Here is a 14,624-nt window from a genome sequence, read left to right on the forward strand (position 1 = left end):
CCATCCATTTAACCATCCATTCATCCATTTAACCATCCATCCATCCAATCTTGTATTTACCTCCTTCCATCACCATTTGAGAGGCGGGGAACACTTTGGACATGTATTCAGTCCATCTAACGGCTTATAAACCTAATGTTTGTAAACCCATTGCTACCTAAAGTACTCTACAAAATAAAATCTGGATTTAAGAAAGACTAAATTAAGAATAACCTCCTGAAACTCTGACCACATACTGCATGCTAACACAAGCTTCTCTGCATCTTAAGTTTTTATTTATTTTATTTAATGTTGACCTGTTGGGACCTATTCAGGCACTTGTTTTTAATTATTTAATTTGATTTACTGGTTGTTTTAAAACACTGTTTTTTTCATACGAGGGCTTACTACTACAAAAAATGGCTGGAGAATTTATCAATTTGTATTTTTCTTTCTCTGCTCGTAAATATTGTTTTAACAATGATTTAAAATTTTTTAAATAATCCAAGCAATAAATTAACTGTAAACACACAACCATGATTTAAACCACATTGTGTTCCAGCAAATTCACTGCTGTAAATCACAGTCTGATTCAAGAATTACATTATATGCTCCTAAATATTACAAATATACTTTGGGATTAGAAAAAGTATTCTGAAGAACAATATGCAAATATATTTTCTGACGGAGTAATAATCTACCAGATGTTGAACGTTTGAGGTTATTATGTTTTTAGTTACAAATTCAAGCCACTAAAAAAAGAAGTGCAGTTACAAAAGAAGTGAAACTGATATTTGGAGTGTAGAAAAGAGCTGTTCACATTTTGCAAAGACTGAATAAGCACATTTAGTTTTTTTTTAGATAAGGTAACTACAGGGATTTTATCCAGCTCAACAACAGAAGAGATTAGATTATACGTTATACCCAATAACACAGGATACTGAGTCCAACAAAGTAGGGTAAACAGCACATAACTAAATGAAATAAATCCTAATAAGAAAAACGTATTGGCCTTAAAAAGAAGACCTATATCAGTTTTTTTTTAAATCCTGGAAACAACTTGTCTGTATGGTTTACCTAAAATCACAAACAAGGTGTACCTTTAAGACCGATTGTTAGCATGACTAACTCTGTCACTGACTATGTTTCCAAATATCTGGTGTCAGCTCAGAACACCATGGACTTTGTGGATAAGGTGAGGGATGTCATCATGGAGACTGATGAAACAATGGTCTCTTTTGATGTCACATCACTCTTTACGTGCATTCCTGTTGATGATGCAGTAGAGGTGGTCAGTTTAAAATTAAAATCAGACACCACTCTGAGCAGCAGGACCACGCTTTCCACAGAACAACTGTGTCAACTCTTGAAACTGTGCTACTTCACGTATGGGGAGCAATATTATAGGCAGAAACATGGGTGCGCTATGGGGTCTCCAGTTTCTATTGTTGCCAACCTGTGCCTTGGTGTCCTTTTCAGGGACGGCACCAAGTCATTGGTTCAGGTATGTTGATAACAATGAGAAGATGTAAAAAAATGGCAGGTTGGCTTTCTTGGACTGTGAGGTCTCAGTTTCTGATGGAGGACATTTGCAAACCGAGGTGTACCGCAAACCCACCCACACAGACCAGTATTTGCAGTTTGACTCCCATCATCCTCTGGAGCACGTTAGGAGTCATCAGGACTCTGTACCACAGAGCGGACGGCGTCCACTAACTCAGGAGCCAGGCAGAAGGAGAAATCCCACACAAGACAGGCTCTAGAGCAATGTGGATATTCTAACTGGGCCTTCCTGAAAGCAGAGAAGAAACCCAAACAGGACTCCAGCCAGCCATCAGGTGAAAAGGAGGAACCCAGACCAGTGGTCATTCCGTATTTTGTGGGACTTTCAGAGAAACTGAGATGAATATTTTCTAAACATGACCTCCCAGTGGCTTTCACACCCCAAAATGCATTGCGACAAAGACTGGTCCATCCCAAAGATCCAGTTCCCCGGCACAAACAGAGTAATATTGTATATGCTGTTCAGTGTCAGGAGGGCTGTGATCAGTCTTACATCGGGGAAACTAAACAGCCACTGGCCAAAAGCATGGCCCAGCACAGAAGATCAACAACATCGGCGGGGACTCTGCAGTTTATACTCATCTAGAGCCAAAGTCACTCTTTCATGGATGAAGATGTTCACATTGATAGAGAGGAACGATGATTTGAGAGAGAAGTAAAGGAAGTCATCTTTGTGAAAAGAAACTGTCCATAATTAAACAGGGGTGGAGGCCTCCGTGTCCAACTGTCCCCCTCTTACAATGCTGTATGTCAGCATTTACATCATAATACGTCAATATTTGTAAAATTCTCAAAGTTATAGTCATTTTTGTGTCTCCTAATGGAAGTTGTTAGATTGGTTCCAGAAAGTTACGACTTGAAGATAAGACTTTTTTCATTCAACCTTTATTTATACAGGTTAGTCTCACTGAGCCATGAGGACTCTTCTACAGGAGAGACCTCTTTTAGACAGACAACATATAAAGTACAATAAAATTGTAAAAAAAAAAAAAAAAGACAGACAGTACATCTCATGATTATTTGCTGAAAGTTGCATGAAGGTTTCTTGTGGTTCATGACAGATTGTTTTGTTAACATACACAGGCAGTGGTAGGCGATAATGAAGCTCTGAGTGTTACTAAGCAAACGAGTCATTTGTTTCTTGCTATTACTCATACAAATAGCCAAGTACCAAACACAAGATAAGGATCAACACAAATGAGACAACGAGAGCCATCAAGTCCTCTGGCATATTTAAAGCAAGAGGCAAAACAAAGAAGTGGTGATTCTGTAGGTGAGAAAATAAACCACAGAGGGAGCAGAAACCAGGACTAACGTCTGGAATGCTTTTACCTTCCTGCGTCTTCAACCATTCATAACGGACAGGTGAATCCATTATGACTAAAGTCCTTTCAGGAGTTTTTCAGCGGAGCAACATTTTTCCTTTTTTGTTTGTTCCTGCGAAAAAAGAAAACCCAAAAGCTGTCTCTGGTCAACCTGGTGTCAATATGTTGGAGTTTGGTTTTTCAAAGGGCAACCAAAGGTATGCATGTTTTAAAAGTTTTTTTTTCTTCTTCTCTCCTTTAAGAAAGAAGTTTATTAAAAGAAAAGAACAAAGGGTTTGTGCAAGTTTAAACTTTAATCTGAAAAACTTGAACTTCTTAAGTTCTTTTAAAGTTATACACTGCATGGCCAAAAAAAAAGTCACACACTAATATTTTGTTGGACCGCCTTTAGCTTTGATTACGGCATGCATTCGCTGTGGCATTGTTTCGATAATTCATTCAACCTTTATTTAAACAGATAAGTCACACTGAGCCTTGAAGATTCATTTACAAGTGAGACCTGTTTGGACAGACAATAAAAAGTGGTGAAAAAATTACACATAGGGTTTGGAGACGAAAAAAATTCCTAACACGCTCTTAACCCCTGGTTGAAGGTCAAAAGCGTGATAATGAAAAAAATCTCGCACATGCATACAATGACGCAGACATTACGCGCGGGTTGTGGGGGGTGGGGATGCAAAGACGGTGAGCAGTCAGAGACAACACACAGAGGTACTGTAGAGTTCAGATAAAATCACTCAGTTCAAATAGTTCCCTCTGGAAAGATCTGTACACATTTGGGGGGTGCCGAGGATGGCCAAGGACGAATCCAAAGCCCATGGAAATTCTTCAGTAGGAGGGAGGGAGGGCCAGAGCTTCAAGTTTACAAAACTTCCAGGCGTATTAAGATAAGATGGCCTGTCAAGGCCAGTCAGGGAGCTGAATTCAGATAAACACGATTGTTTTGGGGACATGCAGAACTTTAATGACATCTGCCTTGAGTCTGTGGTGGTCTACTCGGTTCCGAAACGTCCATATTAAATGGCCACACCAATGGACCATACCTGAGAATAATCCCCGAGATCTGATCCATCCTGCCAAAAGCATTTGAATTTGGGTGCTCGAGGCACGAACCAAGCCATCATTAGGCAAGCAGCCTGATCGGGTCCAAATTTGCTGCCGACGACTTCCTTGATTGTAGATAAACCAGGAACCAGTCGAATCCATAAAGCAGGAACCAGTTATCATAAATCCAATTAAATATGCATCCTTAAAATCCATCAATGACAGCAGAGATAGACACATCATCAAATCTTCCAAGTCGATTAGATATCCAGCTGCATGCATGCCAACAGGGCAAACTGGCTCACCTAAAGCACCTAAAGCCTAATTTTTCACCAAGATCTTGCATTGATGAAGGCAGATTCTGACCATTGCGCAAAGCTTTCTCCAACACATCCTAAAGATTATCAATGGGGTTAAGGTCTGGACTCTGTCGTGGCCAATCCATGTGTGAAAATGATGCCTCATGCTACCAGAACCACTCTTTCACAATTCAAGCCAGATGAATTGTCATCTTGGAATATGCCTGTGCCATCAGGGGAAAAAAAAATCCATTGATGGAATAGCATGGTCATTCAGTATATTCAGGTAGTCAGCTGACCTCATTCTTTGAGCACATACTGTTGATGAACCTAGACCTGACCAACTGCAGCAACCCCAGATCATAGTACTGCATCCACAGCCTTGCACAGTAGGCACTAGGCATGATGGATGCATCACTTGAACTGTCTCTCTTCTTACCCTGATGCACCCATCACTCTGGAACAGGGTCAATCTGGACTCATCAGACCACATGACCTTCTTCCATTGCTCCAGAGTCCAATCTTTATGCTCCCTAGCAAATTGAAGCCTTTTTTTCTGGTTAGCCTCACTGATTATGGTTTTCTTAAGGCTACACAGCTGTTCAGTCCCAATCCCTTGAGTTCCCTTCACACTGTGCATGTGGAAATGCTCTTACTTTCACTATTAAACATAGCCCTGAGTGCTATTGTTGTTTTTCTTCAATTTGATTTCACCAAACGTTTAAGTGATCGCCGATCACAATCATTCAGGATATTTTTCCGGCCACATTTCTTCCTCGAAGACGATGGGTCTCCACTATCCTTCCAGTTTTTAATAATGCGTTGGGCAGTTGTTTTTTTTTTTTTTCTTAACCCAATTTTAGTTGTTTCTGCAATCTCCTTAGATGTTTTCTCTGCTTGATGCCAATGATTTGACCCTTCTCCAACAGACTGACATCTTTTTCATGACCACACGATGTGTCTTTCGACGTGGTTGTTTAAGAAATGAGAAGCAACTCATTTCACCATTTGGGGTTAAATAACTTGTTGCCAGCTGAAAGATAATCGCCCATGCAGTAATTATCCAATAGGAGGCTCGCACCTATTTGATTAGTTAAATCCAGGTTGCGACTTTTTTGTTTTGGCCAGGCAAAGTAGTTTTGTCAAAGGTATCAAGGCACTTAATATGATGAAAGAGTTGAGCATACAATTAAAAAATATGTTGCTTAGTAATGTTTTATTTCTCTTCTTTCAGCCACAAAGTGATGAATACTGACAAAATTAGAAACCAGAGGTGGCTGTCACAGCATCGCTACCTCTTCTTCGTTCTGGTTCTGTCAGCTGCGTTTTTCTACATCTGCATCATCAAAAAGGACATGACGCATGAGTGGAACCCTAAACAATGGATACAACATCATTCAACGAAAATGTTCATTGTTCCTGAAAAGCAAAAGTTAGCCTCAGATGACACAAATGGACCTCAAGCTGAGAAGACAGCTGTGGCAAAAAATGCTGGGTTTCCAACCGAAGCCACCTCAGCTGTACTTTCTCAAACTAAGAATATGTCTTCACCACATAAGAAGATTCAGCCGGTGCTACAAACACAAGCTGCCAAACTGACACTGGTTCCTTATGTATCTCCTGGACCGTACTTTGTGGAGTACCCCTATGAGTACCACTTTCCAATAAACGAGCCTCACAAATGCAAGCAGGATAAACCATTTGTTGTTGTGGTGGTTCAAGTAGCACCGCGGAACAGAGCTCACCGGGACATCATCCGTAGCACTTGGGGAAGTGAAAGGCTGGTTCTAAATAAAGTGGTGAAAACGTTCTTCCTGGTGGGGATGCAAACTGGAGAAGATACCCAGCAGGTCCACGAGCAGCTGCTGCAGGAAAGCACCGAGCATCGAGATCTGATTCAGAGTGACTTTGTGGACTGCTACAAGAACCTGACCATCAAGACCATGGTGATGCTGGAGTGGCTGGACTTGTACTGCTCCACAGCTTCTTACGCCATGAAGATTGATTCAGACATTTTTCTAAACATGATCAATCTGGTCAAGCTGCTCCTCAAGGCTCCCAAAACAAACTACATGACTGGTAAAGTGGTGAATTATTCCACACCGTTCAGGGATGAAGACTCTAAGTGGTATGTGCCAGAGGAGGTTGTACCCTTTTCACTTTACCCTCCTTACCCTTATGGTTTGGGCTACGTTTTATCACTAGACCTCCCCAAAAAACTTGTTGAAGCATCCAAACATGTTAAAGCTCTTTACATAGAAGATGCGTATTTGGGGATGTGTATGCATCACTTGGGCGTCCTTCCCACTTACGCCCCTGAAAAGAGTTACTTTGATGACTTGCCTTTGAGTTACAGTCCCTGCGCTCTCTCTAAGGCAATTGCTATTGGAATAAAGCCAACCATGGATCGTGTGAAGATGTGGAAAGACTTTAAAGAACAAGTTAAAGACTGCAGTAAAAAGAGCCTGGTAAAAAATAAAGTTTTGAAAAGTTGAGTTTAAATTTCACTAAGTTTCCTAATATGTTTATCTCCTCCTTTTTAAATGCTAAATATTAATCCCTCCAGAAGAAAATACTTCCCTTTTAGAATAATGCCATGCCCTTCCAAAAACCAAACTGCTTTGATAAACCAGGTTAAGTATAAATAATAAATAAATTCAAGGAATGTTGCCTGTTGCCTGCCCATTCACCTCTAAACTACTGGAAAAAATTGTGGAGTCTCAGTTGAAACAGTTTTTGGGGGATCACGCTATCCTTGAGTTATTCCAATCTGGCTTCAAATCTCTCCATAGCACTGAAACTGCTCTACTGAAGGTTTTTAATGACATTTTCATATCCACAGACGCAGGTGATTCTGTGCTGCTTGTCCTATTTGACCTTACATCTGCTTTTGACACCATCGACCACAATATCCTCATTTCTAGACTGGAGCAGTGGGTGGGCATCACAGGGTCAGCCCTTAAATGGTTTGGGTCCTACCTCTCTGACAGAACCTTCTGTGTCAATATCAAAGATTTTAGTTCGGCATCGACCGCACTCCAGTGGGGGGTACCGCAGGGGTCCATCCTCGGTCCCCTTCTCTTTTCTTTATACCTGCTGCCACTAGGTGCTATCTTCCGCAAACACGACATACCCTTTCATTTCTATGCCGATGATTGCCAAATTTACTTCCCCCTGAGGCACAGAGGCACACGCTCTATTCAGCCTCTTCTTGACTGCCTGGCTGACATCCGGGACTGGATGGCTTTAAACTTCTTAAGCTTCAATGAGAAGAAGTCTGAAGTCATGCTGTTCCATCCCAGTGGCTCACTCATGAACTATGACATTGACCTTTTCTCTCTAGCCCCGCTAGAGAAACAAAAGGTGACTAATCTGGGGGTGATAATGGACCCGTCCTTAAAACTCAACAGTCACGTAAACATGATGGTCAAATCCTGTTTTTTTCAGCTGAGACGGCTGTCTAAGCTGAAGCCTATACTCAACAAAAAGAACCTCGAGACAGTGATCCACGCCTTCATAACATCTAGGCTTGATTACTGCAATTCACTTCTGTTTGGAATCAGTCAGTCTTCCATTGCTCGTCTACAACTGGTCCAAAATGCTGCAGCCCGATTTTTAACTGGTACAGGCTATAGAGAGCACATCACGCCAGTTTTGGCCTCCCTGCACTGGCTACCCATTCACCTTCGGATCCATTTCAAAATTCTCATGTATGTTTTTAAATCACTGAACAGTTCCGCCCCATCCTATCTCACTGATCTTCTGCAGCCATATGTCCCACCGCGCTCGCTGAGGTCAGCAGACCAGATGCTTCTCTCAGTCCCAGAAACCCGTCGTAAGCTCAGAGGTGACAGGGCTTTCTCTGTTGCAGGTCCACGACTGTGGAATGAGTTGCCACTGAGTGTCCGGCAGGCTCCCACACTCTCAGTCTTTAAGTCTCGCTTGAAGACCCACTTCTATTCGCTTGCCTTTAACACGGTGTGATTTGTTTTGGTCCGGTCTGTTCTCTACTCTGTTGGCCATTTTAGTTAGCTTCTGCTGCTATTTGTATCTGTATTTCTATTTTATGTTTTCCTGTCTGCTGTGCATGTTTGGTTCTTTTGTACAGCACTTTGGTTGGCCTTGTTGCTGTTTTAAGTGCTATATAAATAAATTGGTATGGTATGGTATGGTTACTTGATCTGACCCAACTCATTGACTCTTCCACCAGACGTAACAATAACTGTCCTGAAAATTCTTCCTTCTTAGACCTATTTCTAACAAATATGCCTCACAAATTCCCCGGTATAGGTGTTTTTGTTGACATTTTAAGTGATCATTGTGTAATAGCAGCTCTCAGAGACATTAAACTTACACACCCTAAGCCCAGATTAATTAAAAAAAAGGGATCTGAAACATTTTTGTGAACTATCATTCCTCTGGGATTTATCTCACTTTGACTGGCATCATATTTTATTAATTGACGATGTGAACTCTGCTTGGAACTATTTTCATAATAGTTTAATTTATTTTATAAACAAACATTCTTCTTTCCGCCAGTTCAGAATACAAGGACGAGACAACCGCTGGTTTACTCCTAAGCTAGCTGACGTCCTGCACAGGAGAGATCAGCTTTGGGCCGCAGTGAGAAAATCTGGCTCAGACACTGATTGGTTGAGTTTTCGGCAGATGAGGAATGGTAAATGGTAAATGGAATGTTTTTATATAGTGCCTTTCTATCTGATCAAGACACTCAAAGAAAGTAAGAAGATCTTTAGTCAATGCGTTCATGGTGAGACGTATTGTGTCACTAGTTTGTCTGTTAGTAGCTCGAGTGAATTGTTTGCTCGAGTCATCTCTGTTTTCTGGATTTATCCGTCTTTTGCAGTTTTTCATTCTAGTTCACAAACACACTTAGTACAGTTGTTTTTCTACTGTTGGATAGTGCTTAAAACACCTTTTATCTTTCAACACTTCTCGGTTTTTATTGGTGTATTTGGCTCTGCTGGCTCTGCTAGCTCTTGCTAGTGTTAGCTTAGCATGGCTGCTGCTTCTCTCCCTGCTTCCTCTGTTTTCTCTTGCTCCGTGTGTCAGATGTTTAGCTACTCCTCTGCCTCCTTTAGTGGTAATGATACATGTAACAAATGTAGTCTTATGGTAGCTTTGGAAGAGAGGCTGTCTGAAATGGAAGAGAGGCTCCGCGCTGTAAAAAAACAGTAGCTAGCCAGGTCCCCTTAGACAGCGTGGAACCACAGAGGCTAGCTCCCATTACCGGTCCTCCAGCAGACCCCGAGCAGCCGGGAACCCAGGCTAGCTGGGTGATGGTCCGGAGCAAGCGTAGTGCTAAGGCTAAGCCCCCAGTTCACCACCAACCCGTTCACGTTTCTAATCAATTTTCCTCGCTCAGTGACACACCCGCTGAGAAACAGACCCTGGTTATTGGCAGCTAACGTGGTTTTAGGGACTCCAGCGGCCATAGTCAAATGCATTCCAGGGGCCAGAGCGGGCGACATAGAAGCTTATCTGAAACTGCTGACTAAGGCTAAGGCTAAATACAGTAAGCTTGTTATTCACGTCGGCAGTAATGACACCTGGTTACGTCAATCGGCGGTCACTAAATTAATGTTGCTTCGGTGTGTGACTTTGCTAAAACCATGTCGGACTCCGTAGTTTTCTCCGGCCCCCCTCCCCAACCTGACCAGCGATGACATGTTTAGCCGTATGTCGTCGTTTAACCGCTGGGTGTCCAGGTGGTGTTCTGACAACGACGTGGGCTACATAGATAACTGGAGTTCTTTCTGGGGAAAACCTGGTCTGATGCAGAGAGATGGCATCCATCCCACTTTGGTCTGAGCCACTCTTCTTTCTAGAAATATGGTTGATTTTGTTTATCCCCCAAATTATTGACAACCCAGGGTTCAGTCCAAGAAGCAGAGATGTAGTCCTCCACACCTCTCTGCTGCTTCAACTCTGTTACCCACCCACACCCACATTGAAACAGTGTCAACTCGCCCACGGCTCAAATTAAATAAACCAAAAATCAGCTCTAAAAATATAAACCATAAAAATCTTATTAAAATAAACACAGTTCCTTTACCAGAGCAAAATCATAAAATCATTAAATGTGGATTATTGAACATCAGATCTCTTTCCTCTAAATCCCTGTTAGTTAATGAACTGATAACTGATCATCATATTGATTTATTCTGTCTGACAGAAACTTGGCTACAACAGGAGGATTTTGTTAGTATAAATGAATCCACTCCTGTTAATTATTTAAATTTTTATGTTCCTAGAACAACTGGCCGAGGTGGAGGAGTAGCTTCTATTTTTCAGTCAGGATTATTGATTAATGCCAAACCAGTTATTAGTTATGATTCTTTTGAATCGCTGTCCCTCAGTCTTTCTCATTCAAAATGGAAATCAGAAAAGTCACTTTTACTAGTCGTTATATATCGTCCACCAGGCGCTTACTCTCAGTTTTTGTCTGAATTCTCAGAATTCTTAACTGACTTACTATTAAATACTGATAAAATCATCATAATGGGTGATTTCAATATTCATGTGGATGTTGAAAGTGATAGATTAAGAATAGCCTTTAATAATTTAATAGAGTCATTTGGTTTTACCCAAAATGTCCGCACATCTACTCATTCTTATCATCACACTCTTGATTTAGTTTTGACCTATGGTATAGAGATTAAGGATTTGGTAATAGTTCTTCAAAATCCTATTCTGTCGGACATTTTTTAATAACCTTTGAGTTTACATTAAATGACTACACAGTCACTGAGAGTAAATTTCATATCAGCAGGTGCTTATCAGAAAATGCTGTAACCAAATTTAAACAATCTCTTCCATCAATGTTTTCCTCTGTCTTGCAGAGTAATGCATCAGAGAACAGTGACTTAGATCATCTAGTTGATCATCTTACAACTTCAATGCAAACTTCACTTGATAAAATTGCTCCACTGAAAAAAAAAAAAGAAATCAATCAGAGGAAACTGGCTCCTTGGTTCAATTCTGAGTTACGTACTTTAAAGCAGGCATCTAGAAACCAGGAGAGAAAATGGCACTCTACTATTGTTGAAGAATTTTATTTAACTTGGAAAGATAGTCTGCTAACATATAAAAAAGCTCTCCGTAAAGCTAGAACTTTATATTACTCATCTTAAATAGAGGAGAATAAAAATAACGTTGGTTACGTACTGTAACCCCAGATTCTATGAATATAAGCGTAGCCCTTTAAGGCCTTCGCTTTAGTGGGTTTATCCCGTTATGCAGAGCATAAGCACTGAAAAAAAATTAGTCCACGCCCACCTGCTGTGTGGGCCCCACCCGGTCCGTATAAATTACGTTAAGAGCGGGAAATCGGCTCCCAAAATAGCTTTTTCTTCAGCCATTTAGGAGCCAGTGAGGCCCGACGCTTAAAGGGCTACGCTTATATTCATAGAATCTGGGGTTACAGTACGTAACCAACGTTCTATGTCATATAAGCTTCGCCCTTTAAGGCCTTCGCTTTAGTGGGTAAAGGGCGAAGCCGATGTGGTCCTCGCCTCACTGGGTCCATTCGAACACAGTAAGAAACGGAAGCTTGCCCAAAAAACGTCTTGTCACTCAGCTCCCCATGTGCATAACTACGCATCGCGTAATTATGTGCCATGCACAGACGCATGTTGTGTAACTATGCGTTCTGACAAAGCATGAATACCCCGGAAAACTTTCAACGGGAAGAAGAAGTTGAAAAGAGGGGGGGGCGGGCATGAACCAACTGGTTCATGGCTGAACAGTATAAACAGATTAATGTCCATAAACTGATTATAAATCAATTGAACTGATTGGTAGCAATAATCATGAACTGATTAGTGACAATAGAACCAAAATCATAGACACGACTTGTGACTGATAACAACATCTCACACTGTAATGCATGCAGACAGAAGTGAGCTTAAACAGAGTTCCATGAGAACAATAACATTCATTCTGTTAGAGCACTAAGGACAGAATGTGTCATGGAACGAGCCGTTACATCACGTAGGTAAAAGCGAATAAATGAGCAGGGTGTTGACCATGCAGCCGCAGTGCAAATGACCTGCATTGACATACCATTGTGCAGAGCAGTCGAAGATGCGATACCCCTGGTCGAGTGTGCTTAGAGGTTGACAGGAGGCTCTAAATCTGATGCTCTGTAGGCTTCAGAAAAGGCCTCACACAGCCAGTGTGACAAGCGCTGGATGGATAACGACGACCTGCAGAAGCATCTCTATAATGCACAAACCATTGTTGAGTTTGAAACGCATTGCAGCTGTGTGCGTTATGTAACACGTCAACGCCCGCACCGGGCAGAGAAGATGAAAAAATGTTTCCTCTTCTGATCTGTGGGGGGAAAAAGACCCCTCCAACGATATCACTCTTGATTTAAAAAAGCTCGTGATGTTTTAGGCATAAAAGCTGGGTTGGTCTTAAATCAGCTGAGCTGCCCGTCAGCCTAATTCTAAGGCATGACGAAACAACAGAGAGGGCAGATAAATACTTACCCTCTTAGCGGGTGTTAAAACCAGCAACAGGGCTGTTAAAAGAGACAAGAATTAAATGAAACCTGATCCAGAGGCTCAATTGAAGCTTTGATCAGGGCTCGCAGGACCAGCGTTAAACCCACTGTGGAAAACAAGTGGGCGTGAAAGCAGGCCTACATCTCTGTACACCTTTTAGAAACCGCTTCATCAGCGGGTGATAAAAGCTGTTCTGTCTCCAAACCCTTTGTGGCAGGAAGAGATGGCTGCAATCGTACGTTAAAGCGTACTGAAAGCCAACTCCCTATCCATCAGCTGTTGTAGAAAAACAACACGCCGCTTAAAGGCATGAAGTGGTCTCTAAACCTTCTCTGTGCACCAGCGCTGAAAGGCCGTCCCCTTGATGTGTACAAAACTGTGGTAGATGCAGCACGTGAATCTTGAATTGTGCACACTATCTCCTGAGGGAGACCCATCCTCTAAGTGGAACCGCTCAGCGGTCAGACCCACCGGTGTTGACCTATTTCTGGGTAACTCTTGGTCGCTCCTCCTGCCTGAAGGAGAGCATCCTTCCCCCATGACAGTTCCACGGCGACCCAACAACAGACGTTGCAGGCCTGGGAACCATAGTGCGTTCACACGCCGGGAGCCACCAGGAGAGCTGTCAATCCCTCCTCTTGAACTCGGTTCATGGACCGTAAAAAACAGAGGAGGTGGGGGGAAAGAAACGCGTAAAAAGCGTTTTGGACCACCGACTGTAAGCAAATGCGTCCCCCCCCAGCGATGGATCGTCTCGCGGGCTCAGGGAAAACCGTAGTTGACATTGAGCGTTCTTCTCGCATCGCAAACAGGTCCACAGCTGCTTTGCCAACTTCTGCTGCGTCTGAAAACATCAGATCCGGATGGAGGATCCGGTCCACGTAACGTGGGCCGCCCTTGGACGTCACATCAGAACACCGGATATGTAAACCGCTCAATAAAAGCAGGTTTGATGAACCCAACTCAGTAGCTTCCGCGCAATGTGTAACATCTGGGCTGAACGCACACCCCCCTGGCGGTTTATGTACGCAGCAGTCACCATGTTGTCTGTGTGAATCAACACGTGTTGATTCTGTAGCACGGGAGCAAAATGTTGAATCACATTCAGCACTGTGCGACACTCCAAAAACATTGATGTGGGCTGATGTGCGGTGGGGCCACAGCGCCCCTACTGCTTGAGATAGGCATGTCCCCCCCCCAACCTGACAGAGACGCGTCCGTGAAGACTGACACGTGACGTGGGTCTGCTGACGGGGACTCCCTCTGACAGAGCCAGGGTGTTTCCCCAGTGTCGGAGGTCTGCTCCCATGGAGGGAGGGACAGTGATCATCCGTCTCTTTTGTTTTACTGGATCCACACGCAGACGCGTAAACCACCTCTGGAGGCGTCTCATGTGTAACAAACCCAGCGGGACCACTGTGTGAGCTGATGACGTCATTCCCAACAGCTTCATGACGGAGGCAGCTGTTACCACTTTGCCAGGTCTTACGTGGCGTAAATGGTTTTTTGAGTGTCGATTCTTGTTTGTGATAAACGAGCCGTCATGGTAATTGAGTTTAATTCCACTCCCAGATAACAATTATCTGGGCCGGGAAAATCGAGCTCTTCTTCCAGTTATGGCGAAGCCCGGATTTAGCAGGTGTGATGCTAACACCTGAGCCTGTATCAATGCTTCCTGTCTGGAGTGAGACAGGGGCAACAGGTCGTCCAGGTAAAACAAAACTCTCATCCCTGCTTGTGCAGTGGATGCAGGGCTGTCTCCACACACTTTGAGAACGTACGAGGCGCGAGGGAGTACCCAAAAAGGCAGCCTGTTGTACTGGTACTTCATCCCTTGAAAGGCGAAACGCAGAAATTTTCTGTGTTTTGGGATGATTGGTGTG

At 42.8% G+C, this 14,624-nt stretch overlaps 1 protein-coding gene across 1 annotated transcript in view; it reads right to left on the minus strand.

The window, feature by feature from the left end:
• Positions 1 to 14,624, minus strand: part of LOC119428696 (dedicator of cytokinesis protein 9) — a 125,916-nt gene that overhangs the window by 52,132 nt on the left and 59,160 nt on the right. The window lies entirely within an intron of this gene.

Source organism: Nematolebias whitei, chromosome 23, assembly GCF_014905685.2.
Source record: "Nematolebias whitei isolate Nwh7 chromosome 23, NemWhi1, whole genome shotgun sequence".
In the NCBI taxonomy this organism is placed as follows: Eukaryota; Metazoa; Chordata; class Actinopteri; order Cyprinodontiformes; family Rivulidae; genus Nematolebias; species Nematolebias whitei.